Here is an 18,005-nt window from a genome sequence, read left to right as displayed (position 1 = left end):
CAAAAAGTTGCAATATAATAACAGAGGTTTTTTACAACTTAGAAATAAAATGGTTATTATAATTTTAGATTCCGTTCTATCAATATGTCGAATAATTTAAGTTCGATGCTTCGACTGCGATTGCTTTTACATGTACATTAATTATGAATTGAACCCGTCCAGAGTTCACTTCCCTGTTCTGAAACGACATACATCGAGACAAACAAGCCTCTTACAGAAACCTAAGCTTGACTTGTTTCCCTTTATTTCCGCTCTTATTACCAGCAATCTTTGAGGTGCACATTTAACCTAGCTTCCAACCTGATCGTTTAATTGGAATCATGTCGTTACAACTTACAAAGTTTAACCAATTTAAAGGTTTATGGGGTAATAAAAATAGTCTCTTCGAAGATATTGGATACTTAAAAACTACCAATACAAAGTGGGTTTCAAACAAGGGGATCCGCTCAGTTGCTTTATGTTCATACTTTGCACTGATAAATGATATCAATCCAATTGAGGTCAAGTCCTGGGATTAAGGTAATACCAATCAATGACATAGACTATGCATTATTTCCATTTGCCAACGACACTTCCATACTCTTGTATTGAAATCAGCATCTCTAAATAAAACCTAAGAGGTATTGTCAAACTTCAAACGCTACTCTGGATTTAAAATTAATTTCGACAAAACAAAAGAAGTATGGATAGGTTTAAAAAAAAATAGCTCCAAAAGCATTAACATTTGATGAAATGACATTGGAACCATGAAACATATGGCATGCTTGGCTATTTCACATTGATCTTAAAACAAGAATTGGAATTGACTATGTTGACACAGTTGTCAAAATAAAAACCTTATTAACCCTTTCCAACTCAGAGGAAAAGTGAAAATTCTTATTAGAAAACAGCATAAAACCAAAACAGCCTGCGAGTACCTCACAGACTGTTCATGTATTATGCTGTTTGCTGCTCATCAGTATCTAAGGGTAAGAAAAGAAGCCTTTGAAACTTGAATCTAGTTAGAAAGGTCTTCAATTAAATATAACTTTCTAAGTGACTATTAATGAGTGAAAATATGTATCTAAGTTAAAAAGGGTTAAAACACTCGCATAAAAGGATTTAAAAATTAATACAAGAGATCAAGTCTTATTAGTTAGGGTATTGAATTTTTGCACCATCAAGCTTTAACTAGTCATTTTTTTATCTATAATTGTGTATTTTAATTGTGCACCATATTATGTTTTCAGTATAAGGTGTATTTATGGGGAGAAAAAGGGTTTGCTAAATTGTTGGGTAGCACGACACTAACACTTTTGCTTCACAACTGTAATTATGATGTTGTTACCCCTGTATAATTCATGAAATTGGGGAAAATTGACTTTTTACATTGCATAGTTTAACAAGAGAAAGTTTTAACACGCAAGTATTATTAGGTACCACCCTGCAAAGATCAGGGCCCTCCTTCTTCTTCTTACGTTGCTCAAGTTACGTGGCGACATCGAATTAAACACAGGCCCATGCAAACATCCACAGACCTTTCCATGCGGCCTTTGTTTCTGTCACGTGGGATCACTTTGATGCCGTATGCTATGATAGCGGCGATATCTGGAACCACAAGTCGTTCATCGAGAGGTATTAAGGTTTTAAAAGCAGCTATGGAAACAAATCATTAAATACAATTCCTAACATAAAAATATTGAAATGTTAAACACTTACATGTAGCGATCTCATTATTACTCAGAAAGTGGTCTTTCCTCTTCGAATGTCGAAACTCAAAGTTAACCTCTAAGAAACTAAAACAACATTGTATAGTCAAATGCCTTAACTGGTCACACCAACGCTGTTCAGTCAATCAAAATACTCACTACTGCTACCATAACACGTGATATCAGTTTAAGAATTTATTCCGTTTACGAAAGATAACGCTCGCGCTCTGACAGCTGCAGAAACTGATAGTCACAGGTTGTATTTAGATATACAAGTCACGACCTCATACTGTTTGGGATGTCCTTGTTAGGGAAGCAGTTATATATTTTAGTGCTATCAAATTGTTTTGTCTTTTTGATAGCTGTAAAACCTAAAATGAATATGTAGTCCAGTTATTTCATTTTTCAATTAAATATTTTAAGTTAAACCTATATTTTACTCATATGTTTGAACACACAATTGACAACTTCAACAACAAACGCTCTTCATAGACATGCCGACACAGTGTGCTATATATATTATAACTTCGTATTCGTTTGCAACTTATTGGTCGTAAAGTCAAATCGTTCCCTTGGAAAATGTATAAAAAACAACAACAAATGTATCGCCATCTAAGCTTTTATTTGTAAATGACGATAACTATGTATAATATTAGGTAATTTTATGACAACTATAGATTTAGAAGCATCATCGGCGTGTCACCTTAGGTAATACGACGATTGTTTGTCTGACAGTAGTAATGAATATTGATCAAATTATAGACCTTTGGGTCTGCAAATAACAGTTCTGCGAGTCAAAAATATATATTCATATTCAACATTTTATGTAGTTATTTCAATCACCTGTTTCATTGTCAGTTAACTTAATGTACTTGTTAGAAATGACGGATCACAATAAAACACTGGCAAAACACACAGCGGCGGCATCGCTGAAATGATAAAAACATACCTGAACAGTTACTTAATTGAAACATTGACACCTTTTTATTGTGTTCATTAATAACTGCACGTTTGTGCAAAGATTTGCAAACATGTATTAACAAGCTGTTTATTACAATATTGTTGCGCTGCAGATACCGGGTCTAGTTTAAATACTCTTAGCCACAACTCTGTCCCGCTATACATGTCTCATATTTTACAATGAACTTTGTTTTGAAGGTAACGAACTATATTCTTAACGACGTCTTTGCCACTCGATAACAAGATGTGCCACTGTCTTTTTATGCATAACCTAGCCTTGCACCGAAATTACATGGCTGGTGGTAGAAATGAACATACACGTATACTAGTAGACGACAAGCCGGAAAACTAAATACACGTATGACCAACAAAGCATTACCATAAACAGTTCGCTATCCAAACATGTTAAATTATACGATAGGAATACCAATTGCGAAGGAAAATTAATTTTAAAAATAGGGTTGTATTATTTTTGTATACATTTTGTTCTTTTCGGTTTGATATATTGTACATGTACTTGGTAATCAATATGTCCCTAAACCTTGAAACTTATTTATCATACATCTTACTAGGACCATATCTCTTTTTGAACTTTCGATCTACGTAGTAGCATGTGGGACTCAGGCAATGATCTTATACTATGGGTTCAAAGGGTATTTTTATAATCGTGCATTGTGATATGTTGATGAGGGGATACAAACGTTGCCATCGCTTTTGTAGGGACTAAACATCTCTTTGGAGTTCTCTATGGCGATGTCCCATGACTTACTGTTTATTCATGTATGTACATGATGTCGCCAGGTCATTGCGAGGTCATTTGTAAAAACAGTGTGCATGTTTTTATATTTTCGATGTATAATATTAATACTATTGGATATACCTGGACAGTTGCGGACCATTTAAAATAAAATGGACACTGAGACAAGATATCTTCTTTATTCCAATGACCTAAGCGATCTCAGTTCCTCATGGCGGTATATTTTAAAAACGAAACAAAATCGTCAAATTTTTCTACAAACAGTACCTATTGCATACGTATTAAAATGTGCTTTCACAGCTAATACTGATCATAAACATAGTTATACTCAGTTCGACTATCTGGTAGACATTTTAAGAACTGCAAATGGGGTATGCGTAAATGTAAAAGACCTGAGGCCATGAAATTAAGGTTACAAGTACACGTGTTTTAAGTTTTGAAATAATAATACGTTTCAACAATAATACATTGTCGATTTAAAATTTATATGTGAATAAACGACGCACACATACTGCTCAACAATATACAAGTTTAGGAAATTATTTAAACTGACTCTGATAACACAGATGCATTCCAAATGAAAAGTTTTAGATTTACACAGGGTGGCATTTTCGCAACGTTGCATAGTAAAACGAAGCATATTTTCAGGAAAAAAAGTATTGTTTTGGATAACGATATATTAAATTACGTATATATATATATATATATATATATATATATATATATATATATATATATATATATATATATATATATATATATATATATATGCAGTGTTCTGTGAAAAATGGGTTAAATGCATATTCGTAAAGTGTCGTCCCCTGATTAGCCTGTATGTCATGTTTTATATGATCGTTTAATACACTGGGAGATAAAACTTGTATATGAGCATTCAGTGTTAATGTTGTTGTTTTCTTTTTAAACTAGAAATACGATTATATGGAAGGAGACTTGATCTGATGACCTAGAATAACCTGCATGCGAATAAACACACACTATTTTAATTTTTCAAAATTAAACACGAATTAGCATTCATTGGTTAGTATAACATGAAGCAGCACTGTTAAAAGATATATAGAATGATTCCCACGCACTCCGATAACATTCCTCCGCTTCAATTCCAACAAATCTATGTTGCCAGTGGATGATTTTAATAACTAAAAAGGGTTTGTACTATGTTACTATGCTTAAACGCTGGGTACGTTTAAAAATTTATATGTGATGTTTTCAATAACTTAGAAAGGGTTTCCTACTTTATTACTATTCTTTAACGCTGGGTACTTTTGGCAATTAATCTGTGTTTTCTTTTGACACAGATGCAGCATGCTTAAATTATTACATTCTGTGGTTTTATCGGGTACAGAAAACACGGTCCATTAAGAGTTAATTTGCGTGTTTATAACAATGATAAATCAACATAGATCAGAAATAATAAAATTGTCAATTGCCAATTGATTATTTTTTGACCGATGTTGTAATAAATCCATTGTTTATATTTAGAGGTGTTGCCGTTGCTGCCATGCGGGAACTAATATATCGTACATTAGGATTTTATAAATATTAGAAACGGCATAATACTCGCGGTATTACCTGGACAGTTTTTCGAAATCGTCAACAAATCAAGAAAAAAATGAAATGCATAAAACTAAACCACAGCTTTGATAGATGGTTAAATTGTCATTATCTTTGCGAAAAAAATGAGTTCGGAGGGGTCAAAAACAAGGTCACTTAATCAAATCTTAAAACAAAATTATGACAACTCTAAAAGCCTCATCTGTGTCTCACTCGTTATGAAACATTGATTTTAATCTGAATATTAAGATATACATGTCTAATGCAAATCTTGTTTAAGTTATATCAATAAGTCAACTGGGTCACTAGGTCAAATCTTTAGAACAAACGTTTTACCACTCTAGAACCCACATTTTTATGGGTCAGTCTTGCTGATATGTGGTAATCAATATTCGTCAAGAACTAGGTCACCAGGCCGATTCTTAGATAAACTTAACAAATCTTATATTTGCAATATCTTATTTACGCTATATTAGGTAGTTTATTCAATTTTAAAACTTTTTGGTATACAGCGTTTGTTCAAATGCAAATTGCAACCATTCAATTTGTTCCAAAAAGTGCGCATAATAGGCTGGAACTTCTAATTCAAAAATTATCTACCCGTTACTGGTGACCCTGGTATGTCTTATTTAAGAAAATTAACATGAATATATAGTAGCAAGCGACAAATGAATATGGAACAAATCTAAACTAAATCGATGAACTGATAAAGAACGGTGCACAGATTGTATACGTTGTCTCACGTAGAACTTTTGGCGCTCGATTTGCGCGCTCCATCTGCGCAGTGAAATATCATATCCGGTAACTTCGTATATTCCGAGAATGATCATGAATATTTGTTGTTGTTTTTTTCATTTTCTTTTTTTCTTGAATGAGACATTCAAGAAAAAAAAAAGGAAAAAAAACACAAATAGTAACGCAAAATAAAATAATAATATCTTAAAATATGTTTATAAATACCAAATGTAATGTCTTAAAAAAGGTATCAGTAAAAAATTATTCTTACTGTCTCCGTAGACACTCGTATCTTTTCGGCCTAGACTGTCAAGTGAGGAACTTATTCTCGCATGAATATGCAAACAATAATAAAAACTATGTCGTAGCCAATGCTTAGCAATTTTGCTTCAGTAATATTATTTTACACGTTTAATGACACTGTCGTGTTATATAGTGATGTTCTGTATTTACAAGGCGGGTTATTGAGATCTGCGAAAAACTTCTTTGATTGCGCATGAATTACCGCCAAGTGGTAAATCGGACTTTTGGGAATTCATTCATTCGTGGGTTTTGGCAGCAATCCAATTCTGACTGTCTCAGAAATTTGTATCATTGCTATGGCCTTAGGGCTTCGCCCCAAGCCAAAAATCAATTCAATTAAGAGACTTAGAAAAGCTAAGTGTGCAATTGAGGTTTCAAAGAAAAATGAATAGGCTAGGTAGGAACATTAAACGCGACGAATTTTAAAACATATAAATCATCCTTATCACGTTCATGTACACATCCTATGCTTTCAAGCTGTTTTCGTTTACCATACATGTCGGGTCAATCTTTTTAGAACCAAGCAAACCATCATTCTTAACAAAAAAAGTGAAAAGCTTTCATTTAAATTAACTCGAAAACAAGAGCTGTCACCATAGGATGACTTATGCCCCCTATAAACCTAAACGCAGATTTCGAAACCTAAACGCGGACCCTAAGTTCAAGGTCAAGGTCACAGGGGTTAAAATTTGTGTGCGTATGGAAAGGCCTTGTCCATATACACATGCATACCAAATATAAAGGTTATATCTCAAGGAACATAGAAGTTATGAGCATTTTTCAAATCCTTAACGCAGATTTCGAAACCTAAACGCGGACCCTTACTTCAAGGTCAAGGTCACAGGGGTCAAAAAATTTTGTGTACGTATGGAAATACTATGTCCATATATACATGCATACCAAATATGAAGGTTATATCCCAAGGGACATAGAAGTTATGAGCATTTTTCGAAACCTAAACGCTGATTTCGAAATCTAAACGCGGACCCTAAGTTCAAGGTCAAGGTCACAGGGGTAAAAATGTATGTGCGTACGGAAAGGCCTTGTATATATACACATGCATACCAAATATGAAGGTTATATCTTAAGGGACATAGAAGTTATGAGCATTTTTCGAAACCTAAACGCAGATTTCGAAACCTAAACGCGGACCCTAAGTTCAAGGTCAAGGTAACAGGGTAAAAATTTGTTGGCGTATGGAAAGGCCTTGTCCATATACACATGCATACCAAATATGAAGGTTTTATCTCAAGGGACATAGAAGTTATGAGCATTTTTCGAAACCTAAACGCAAAGTGTGACGAAAAGACGGACAGACAGACAGACGGACAGACAGACGGACGGACGGACAGTCCGATCACTATATGCCCCTTTTTCTTCGAAAAGGGGAATAAAAAATTGTTGAGTCTAAGTAAACGCTTTGTGAGAGTGAGTGTTTTGGTGACTGAATCGATTAAAGTAACACTTTTACATGGTTATCAACATGCACACAATTGATACACTTAAATATTGTGCAATCATATAAATATAACTTTAAACACCAACAATATTTAAAACTTAACAAAAAGTGTTAGCTCTTGAAAATTGAGTGTCGTATTGAGTTGTTAACTTTTCAATATTCAGATACAATGAAAGACATAGCGGTTACTTAGCCAACTCACCATGCCTCTACCCCAAGAAATATGGTCAAACGTGTAACCTGGTTACTTAGCGAACTAACCATGCCTCTTCCCCAAGAAATATGGTCAAACGTGTAACCTGGTTACTTAGCCAACTGACCGTGCCCCTACCCCAAGAAATATGTTCAAATGTGTAACCTGATTACTTAGCCATCTGACCGAGCCTCTACCCCAAGAAATGTGGTCAAACGTGTAACCTGCTTACTTAGCCAACTGACCATCCCTCTACCCCAAGAAATATGGTCAAAGGTGTAACCTGGTTACTTAGGCAACTGATCATGCCTCTACCCCGAGAAATATGGTCAAACGTGTAACCTGGTTACTTAGCCAACTGACCATACCTCTACCTCAAGAAATATGGTCAAACGTGTAACCTGGTTACTTAGCCAACGGACCATGCCTCTACCCCAATAAAAATGGTCAAACGTGTAACCTGGTTACTTAGCTAAATGACCATGCCTCTACCCCAAGAAATATGGTCAAGCGTGTAACCTGGTTACGAAGCCAACTGGCAGTGTCTCTACCCCAAGAAATATGATCAAACGTGTAACCTTGTTACTTAGCCAACTGACCATGCCTCTACCCCAAGAAATATGGTCAAACGTGTAACCTGGTGATTTAGCCAACTGACCATGCCTCTACAATGATGCGTTATCATAAATAGAAAAAAATAGAAATGAAAATATATGAACAGACACATGTATAAATGCAATTAACTCATCGCGTTCACCTGAATGATGATGATGATGATCATGATGATGATGATGATGATGATGATGATGATGATGATGATGATGATGGTGGTGATGATGATGATGATGATGATGATGATGATGATGATGATGATGATGATGATGATGATGATGATGATGATGATGATGATGATGATGATGATGATGATGATGATGATGATGATGATGATGATGATGATGATGATGATGATGATGATGATGATGATGATGATGATGATGATGATGATGATGATGATGATGATGATGATGATGATGATGATGATGATGATGATGATGATGATGATGATGATGATGATGATGATGATGATGATGATGATGATGATCATGATCATGATGATGATGATCATGATCATGATGATGATCATGATCATGATGATGATGATGATCATGATGATGATCATGATGATGATCATGATGATGATCATGATGATCATGGTGATGAACATGATGATGCTGATGATGAGGAGGAGGAGACGTGTTCTTTTTAATGACAAAAGTATGCCCTCAACATTAATTAAAATACGACTTCTGCAATGTGATCACTAGTCAATCTAATAACAATGAAAGCTTTTTTCTTGGTGGTCTCGTTATTTATTCAAGGATGTATGTGTCAACTAAATATTTTGACTTCTAGTCATGGTGAATTAATAAGTTTACAGTTTCGAGTTTGTTTTCGTCGAACGACGTTTAGTTGACTTTGGCACCAAACGATGATGTCGTTTGGCAAATTTCGCACGAAAAACAACGTCAATACGATTTATGCAACACATTCTATGTTTTTATGAAAAGTATTACGGCCTTGAATATTTGTTTTGAATGTGCATACGGAATCGGTTCATCACTAAATGAAACACTGGTAACATGATCGATTGAAGATTGTTCCTCACAAATCGAGATTTATTTATACAATTTTTGATAGTCAGGAGTGTTCATTCACGTATAATAGATGATACACTGTTTACGAGAAAGCGACAGAAGTTTTTATTATAACACAATGGAATTTTAAAGTATTTAATGCTGTAATTATTAATTATAAATACTCACATTAGATACGAACCTCAAAATAGAAATATATACAGAAAAATGTAATGCAAGTATCTCGAAACTATCTCAAATTAATGATTTACTATACCAGAAATAGTGATTTATTTATAGCAGTAAATGAATTGAAATTCGAGATCTGTTTTTTCTAGGTAGAAATCAATAATTGTTAATTCAATTTAAATGGGCACCATGTAAAATTAATAATTACACTTGCTTGTATGTAAATTCATCCCTGACAAGTACATGAAAATACACAATTATATAATTATTATATTTAATGATTGACATTTGTGACAAATTATTTCAAAATCCACCAGCATATGGTATTGGTTTTTCTGTGACATGAACATTCGCACAGCCCTATAGACTGACAAAATACAGAGGGACAGTGCAACTGCAATATTCCGCTTTGGTGGAAGGGGGGGGGGGGTGCGTAATTAAATATCAACAGTAGAACGTTTTTATTGGAAAAACATTGCTTAGTACCACAATCCTCGATATAATACCAACAGTGTGTCCTCTTGATACTACATGGCATTTGGTTTTCTGGAAACTTATCCGCGTGACATGTGCTGTTGATAAATCGATTGACCATATTGACGTTATGTTTGTTTATACATTAATTGATTACAGTATATGTTTGTTAATAAATTAATTGACTATATGTGTGTTGATTAATTGATTGACTGAGATGGATTTAATCGTGATATTCTTCTTATATGCGGTTATGAGCAAGTATTCAGAAGAGTCTTTTCCGCATGCATTCAGCCCAGTTTTACCAGGACGAGGCTTAATTGACTCAATGCTTAATTACCACAGTTTCAACAGCATAGAGGCATTCAACTTCACATTTAAGGTCTTTCAACGGCATGAAAAACACTCATATTTAGAAATAAACAATGACCATTAATAGTAAGGCACCGAATAAATCATTTTAGGCTTGGCTGTTTTCGGAGACAACCCGATGTGTTGTCATAGCCAGCTCGTCGTCCGACGTCCGGCGTCCGCCGTCTGCCGTCCGCCGTCTGCTGTCCGCCGTCCGCGTCGTGCTAAAATCTTGACATTTGTCTCTAAAATCAAAGTGCTTCCACCTACAACTTTGAAACCTCATATGTAGGTGCTCGTTGTTTAGTTCTACACGCCACACCCATTTTTGGGGTCACTAGATCAAAGGTCAAGGTCACCGTGACCTCTAAAGAGAAAGAAAAAAAATCTGACAATCTTTCTTTTATTTAAAACTGCATCCGCAGCCCAGCGTTGGCACCCGTTATGCGGTGCTCTTGTATGGTTTATATAATTTTGCTCAATGTTAATGATAATATAAAACACTATAATTGTGTAACGATTGTGTTATTATTTTTTCAGAGAATTCGTTTGACACAAATAAACACAAGCCATGAACAAAGTGTGTAGCAATGTGCGGATAATTTCTTTAAGATTACTAGTATTTTCATTTAATCAGACAAATTCCAAAACATTATTTATATGATGAATATGTCTAAATATAGATAATTAACGCATGTTTTGTATGACATAATACACAAATTCAATACCTGATGAATACATATATTGTATGACACTCTGCTGCCGAATTATAAAGGAAGATGCATATCGATAGAACCTATCAATGTACTTCTTCTTTTACAATTTGGTCAGCATCAGATGTGATAACACAACGATCGAGATGTTTAAAGTGTACATCTTTCGCATTTCCCAGAACTTTGGACTGTACAAATGTTAGCACATATTGAGTTTCTGGTGTTCTCGCAGCGCTCGAGGCTGTGGCAGACACCATAACCATACCGGAAGGAGGAACCAAGGCTCCCGCTGCCGTTTGCCAGATTCGCCAATGGCGAAAATTAAGCAAATTCGGCGAATAAAATAATCGTTTGGCGAAAACGTCGGGCAAATGGTTTTTGTCAGGAAAAAATCGTTCGCCGGACGTTTTTGCCAAACGATTATTTTCCTGACAAATGCCATTCCAGACAGTAAACTCTTTCAGCTTTAGACTGTGCTTCAATACATTGCCGTATTATTGACCCGCAAAATTGATACGCAGTCTGCATTAACACCTGTCAGAAACCGGATATAGAGACAAAGGAAACTGACATGTGTAACCGTCGATCTTATCGTCTTAAATTAACAATAACATCTGATTAAAGATTGCTGCCGATTTCAATCAATTTGAGTAAAAGCCGTTATCGAATTATCAACTTAGTCACACAATGAACGTAAGTAAAGAAGTTAATAATTTATTTTAATTTCGAGAAGTTCGTAATGTTTGTAATGATTAAAGGCTTAATGCGTTACAAATGTGAATGACGATAGATGAAGGGGTATAAAACCCTTGACATTTACGGCGAAGGTGTCGGAAATTGTGACTGCCATAATGGCGACCATAGGCAATAAGCGTCCTTTGGACTCTGACGAATCTAATGACCCGGTCTCAAAAAAATCAAATCTGATAATAGATCATTTAAAGATGTTTGGCTTTCGGAATTCATGTGGTTAGATATAATGCAAAATCAAAAACGATGTATTGCAAAATATGCATACAGTTTCAAAAATCAAATTCATTCACATCTGGGTGTAGTATGTTGAAAAAAGACAACCTTTCAAAACACGAAAAATCTAAATGTAATAAAAAAGAATGACAATCATTAATATTAAAAATGTATTTACATGATTTTTTTTATATTATTAATAATATATTAAAAATAACAATAATAATTTATGTTCATAATAAATATATATTGACACTTTTCAAAATGAGCTTTTTGTTTTGAAATTTAGCATATTTGATTTTGTTTATTTCAGATCACAAAGAGGCCTCACAAGCGTCTAGTCGGAACACATCCATGACAAATGCGCAGGCTGCAGCAATATCCAAAAGTGAAGCGGCTGTAGTGTCGGCTATGACAAATGTGTACTTTGCTGCACAACTGTGTTTTTCTTTGTTATGCACACATGATGATTATAGTAATAAACATATTAAAGCTTCTTTGTTAAGTTTCTTCATTTACACTACTGTAGCCTATACTTACAACAGGCGGTTCCGAATGCTTTGCTAATACTTTGGCTACAGTTTCTAAAATTTGGCTACAAAAAAATCCATTTGGCTAAAATGTTGGCTACAGAAATTTTTGGGCCAGGGGGAGCCGTGAGGAACCCTTCGACTCCCGTGTATACTTCCGCCGAAAGCAGACGAGAATATTACGGTACGAAAAGGGCATTGTCTCGGTTTATCATAGTGTAATATTTGACTCCAGTTGTTTTTTTAATTTTACGAAATAAGCGTTCAGAAATACTATTATCACTTAAGCAATCTAAATTTAATTTAAATAGACTTAAGGAAAACATTTGCATTGATCGATATTTGATGTTTTTGAAAAGTAAAGCCGTTATTTTCTATATTATGCAACAGCATCGAGCAGTTTATTCTGTCAAGTATGTTTTTGTTGTTTGATTGTTGTTGTTTTTTATGGGGAGGGGCGAGTAAGTCAGTGCTAAATCAATGTATTTCAATCTCAGTCAGTCAAAGTCAGTCAAGCAGTACCCTGGGAGAACATCGCATAGTCATAAGCAAGACAAATAATTGTAGTAATATCGTACAAATACCCTCATATCAGCAGTCTCCTGGTATCGATAATTTGTTTACCATAAGAACGATGCTATCTTGATGACGTCACACGCATGCTCTTCCAGTATTTTGTTTCACAATGCTTGACAATTAATACAAACGCAAACAAAATGAGGAAAATACACGTATAATTGCATTTTAAAATCTTACTTCAACTGAAATAATAAAACTGTATCGCATATTCCATTCATTTTTTTTGGTCCTCTTCATTAAACTTCCACATAAATTGCAAAGTGAAGCAGACGACAGCGCTAGTGTACACACAACACTTTCATAAATTTGATTTATTTGCAAGAAAATACTTTAACTTGTTCCCGATTTTTAGGGAAAAATTATAGCATTAAAGCTATGCGCATACATCACGAAAATAGGTGACGTGACGATATACATGTACACATGTTTCGTGGCAATACCCCGTCCCGCTTGGAAAATAATTGTATCAAATCTTTTAGTTGAAGCATACATGCCGAAATTATTTTGACCAAATAGCGAACGTTTGTGTCTACGCAATTCTTGAAGCAACCCTTTCACGTTTTGGTAATTTGACAATATTGAAAAAAATCAATTTTGCACACTTTCGTTGTAGTTCAACCTGAAAATTATCAATCGTTACAAAAGCGAAACGATTAAATAACTCGTAGATTTTTCTTTTGTCATCGTTATATTTTGTGACATTACTAGGATTGCTTATATAATGTATACAATACACCAATCACGGTTTAGCTAGGGATGGCTAAGTGGTTTATGTGATACCGGAAGCTCGTTCGGAAACTTGGCGGATACCGAACTATTGTACGGACAGCTTCCGGGAATTTCGTTCTCCAAGCGAAAATGTTCATCGATATCGTTTGCATGCGATTAATAGTAAGCACGTTTGTGACGGAACACCGGAATTACGTCATAATCCCGTAATTGTCCTCAAGACACACTCAATTGACGTATTTAAGAATAGTCTTCTTCTCAATTGTATCGACACTTCAGATAATCAATTTTAAACAGTACTATAAAAATAATTACAACAAAATTGGGGACACAATGAAATCTATTCTTTCGTTTTTCTCAATAATTGTTAGAGCTTATATATAGTTTTCAACGTAATAACCTGTCAGAAAAAAGTACTATAATGTTTCCCGGTTTATTCTGAATGACGTCATACATGGCGCCATTGAATTTGACGGCGTTTATTAATGCGCTAAAGCGTTTAAACGTTAAAGGGACAATTTTAAAGTCGAATCGGAAACTGGATAAGTATTAAGTTGATTACATTTAAAATAAGCAAGTATTTGAAAATACGGATTTAGTGTCTCGTGCGTAAGACGAACTACCTCAATAGTAATGAATATGTATCTCTTTTTTTAAGGAAAGAATATATCATCGTATTTAGAAATTGGTATTTCCTTACTAAGGAGTTGGTACCTCGGTATTTAGGATTAAGTACCTCCTTATTAACGAGTTAGTTCATCATTATTGATACCTCCTTCTTTACGACCTGGAACCTCCTAATTTATTACTTGATGCCTCCTTATCTTCGAATTGGTACGAGTGTGTACCAAGTATAGCCTTATTTAGGCTCGATTGGTCATTGTCGGCACGGGTACTACTTACATGTACCCCGGGTACTATTAAGTATACTTACATGTACCCCGGGTACGGTAAATATACTTAAACATACCCGGGCTATATTAGACTGTACCCGAGTTGTTTTCCCGCCCAAAATCCGATTTCGTAATAAATGCTACCGATACTGTAAAACGATATTGTTTATTTTAAACGAACTTCTCTTTAAAAAAAAAACACTACATCACCATGCTTTTTGAGTATGAGTTTCGATGATATAGAGGCCATTTAACAGAAAATAGACACTAATGTTAACAAAATTAATTTAACAAAAATAGCCGACAACGACCGATTTAGCGTTCAAATTCCCGGGTACGTTTAAGTATATTTACCGTACCAGGGGTACATGTAAGTATACTTTACAGTACCCGGGGTACATGTAAGTAGTACCCGAGCCGACAATGACCAATCGAGCCTTATTTAGAGTCTAGTTTTGAAACCAGTGGTAATTGCTGCACACTGACGAGTTCACTATGGACGTGATTCAGGTTAGGTGGCTCTATAACTCCTTGGTGGTGTCAGAAGATGACAACGTTACCAAGGAGATGGCCGATACCGACAGGGCGCGCTTCACCATCCAGCGGCCATACGCCAGTGACTGGTAACCGACGTGTTGTTATTATGTTGAAAGCAATGTACACATGTGCGCTCAAAGTTAATAAAGCAAATATCGCCCCACTTGTTTCAATATTTAAAGTTTATGCAGTGAAAATTATTAACACCTAATACATTCGTGAACTCATTTGAATACCAATAATCATGGTTTAATTTATTTTTATTGCCCTAAACAATAAATATTGATCATATTTATAACTTGATTCTATAATTGGAAAATGAATATTATTATATACATCAGTATTATGAAAATAAATGTACTAAAATACCCGGGTCTTCACAACCTGTGTCGTATACAAACACTTTAATGCCGCGGTCTAAGGTTGAATATTGTTGGTTAATGGATTCGAGTCCATCTATTGTTTCTGTAACCAGGTTCCTGGTGATCCAACCCGCACAGAGAAAGACTGCTGGCTCGTATGCATGCGTGGTGAATGCATCCACCGTCATATCCGCCCGAGTGGTGATAAAGTGTAAGTAAATTGTTGTGATTGTCGCGGTCTTTAATGCTACAAAACTAAAATGAAAGAGCGATTAAATAATCTATCAGAAAGAGACAAGATACGCATGTTTGATACAGGATGTATAACCAAATAGTCAGATGTTGAGCAACTGTACTTTACACAAACATATGTATTCGACCCTTTTAGAAGCCCCGAAGATCGTTGGTTACCACTCACGTGACATCCACATGCAGATGTGCGAGCGGACACCACGTGTCGTCTTGTGGTGCAACGTTACCGGTCAGCCCTCTCCCAGCGTCAAGTGGTTCCACCGGAAGGACGAGAACTCGCAACAGATTTGTGAGAAAATCCATCATTTGTTCGTATGTGATATTGTCCCTGCGTTTTTTACCATATTACAAAGCATTTATTTGTTTGTGAATTTGATATTTCTCAACAGTATTTCCAGTCATATAAAGGCAATGTATTAATAAACAGTATTCCGGTTTACTTTTACTAAGTGCACTTACTTATACTATTAACTGATATTCGCCCTTAATAAATCAGAGGTAAGGAAATAATGGTAATAGAAAGGATATCACGACTTATCCAACACTAGTTAAATGAGGCGGTTTATATTGCAGATATCGGCCTGTACAATCACATGATCTTCATTCCCGACGTGGATCACTCTAACCAAGGTCAATATCGATGTGAGGTCAGCAACGAAGTAGACACCGCGTAGACAAAGTCGCCATCAGAAGTGGTCAGGTAAGATACCGCCACCTTGGCGCCGTCTGCAAAATAGAGGCACAACACGAACTTAAAGCAGTTTAGAAGGTTAAGAGAAATCTAATATAATTAATGTTTAAAAAATGGTTTATAATGAACATTTGACCGAGGCATAACATGCACACACACACAAACTCCAACACCAGTAAAATCATTTTACATTACGTGAATAAATCCCTTTAAGTTGTTATGGGTATCACAAACACGCACTAAATAAGACTTATAATTCATACTCTTTCCAGCTTTCACAGGCGTGGGGCAAGGGCAGATAAAGAAACATTTTCTGAAATTATTATCCGCTTGTTTAACAGCTTAAGGTTCCGGAATTGTTAGTGCAATGTTTACATATTCATCCAGGATTGTACACATTCCAAATAATATTGACCGAGATAGTCATTTCTAAAATTTTAAAAGAATTTACTCTATGTAACTTAAGTTCTGCGATAATACCCCAAATTCTCTAAATTAGCATAACATTCGACAAATGTTTGAGATACAAAACACTTTTTCATTTTATAAAATATAAAAAATAATGATAATGATCAACATTTGAAAACATATCAATTCATAAGAGCGCTAACGACGTGTGAATTAACAAAAGCTTTAGACAATATATAACACATGTTGCCAGTTTTAAAGCATTATGTTGCTGTACTAGCCGCCAAAATTGTAGTAGGTTTTTTGACATGTAACTATAAAAGCAAACGTGAAAAGATATTGGTTTGACTTTCGCCGAAATTCGGTCTTTCATAGACTAATAAATATTTTTTAGCATGTATCACTGCATCAAACGGAAGACAATCGAAACTTTTTACCGTTTCAAATCATATTTCAAAAGCTATGCAATAAGTACGGTTCAGTTCAAAATGAAGCAAAATTTTTTTTTTCATTCATTAAAATGTCATTCCAGTTTCAAAAAATCTGATCAACAAACACTTGGTTCAAAATGAGCAAACATGCAAGCGATAAATATTATAAAGTAGTTTTGCATATTTTAATCTAGTAACAATCATATGATGTTGAAATCGTTAAGAAAACATATGTAAAAGCCCAAGTAAAAGCCAAACGAATCGTTGATATACGCGAAACAGTTCCAGGACATTAAGCTAACAATATTAGCGAAAAGGATAATTGTACGTATGTTTAAAATTTTAAAATGTTATATGCATGCAAGTTTGTCCAGAGCATTTATGGTGAATTTGGGTCCGTTAGCGTCCAGGAACCGCTGGTATCCATTTAGCAAGAGACAAACTTGGATTGTAAGGTACTGATTTATGTGTACTAATTTTTAATCACACACTGATACGCACGTATCCTCAGCATTCAAAGTAAATACTGTAAAAATGAAAATTATTCAAAGGACGTTAATTGTCGTTAAGTTGGTCGAATTTAACAAAATCACATCAAA

At 34.9% G+C, this 18,005-nt stretch overlaps 1 protein-coding gene across 11 annotated transcripts in view; it reads left to right on the top strand.

Moving 5' to 3' along the window:
* The window catches only part of LOC127837159 (uncharacterized), a 915,490-nt gene that overhangs the window by 745,094 nt on the left and 152,391 nt on the right, over nucleotides 1–18,005 (top strand). The window lies entirely within an intron of this gene.

The sequence above is a fragment of the Dreissena polymorpha genome, chromosome 7 (assembly GCF_020536995.1).
Source record: "Dreissena polymorpha isolate Duluth1 chromosome 7, UMN_Dpol_1.0, whole genome shotgun sequence".
NCBI lineage: Eukaryota > Metazoa > Mollusca > Bivalvia > Myida > Dreissenidae > Dreissena > Dreissena polymorpha.
This window is presented reverse-complemented; position numbering and strand designations above follow the sequence as displayed.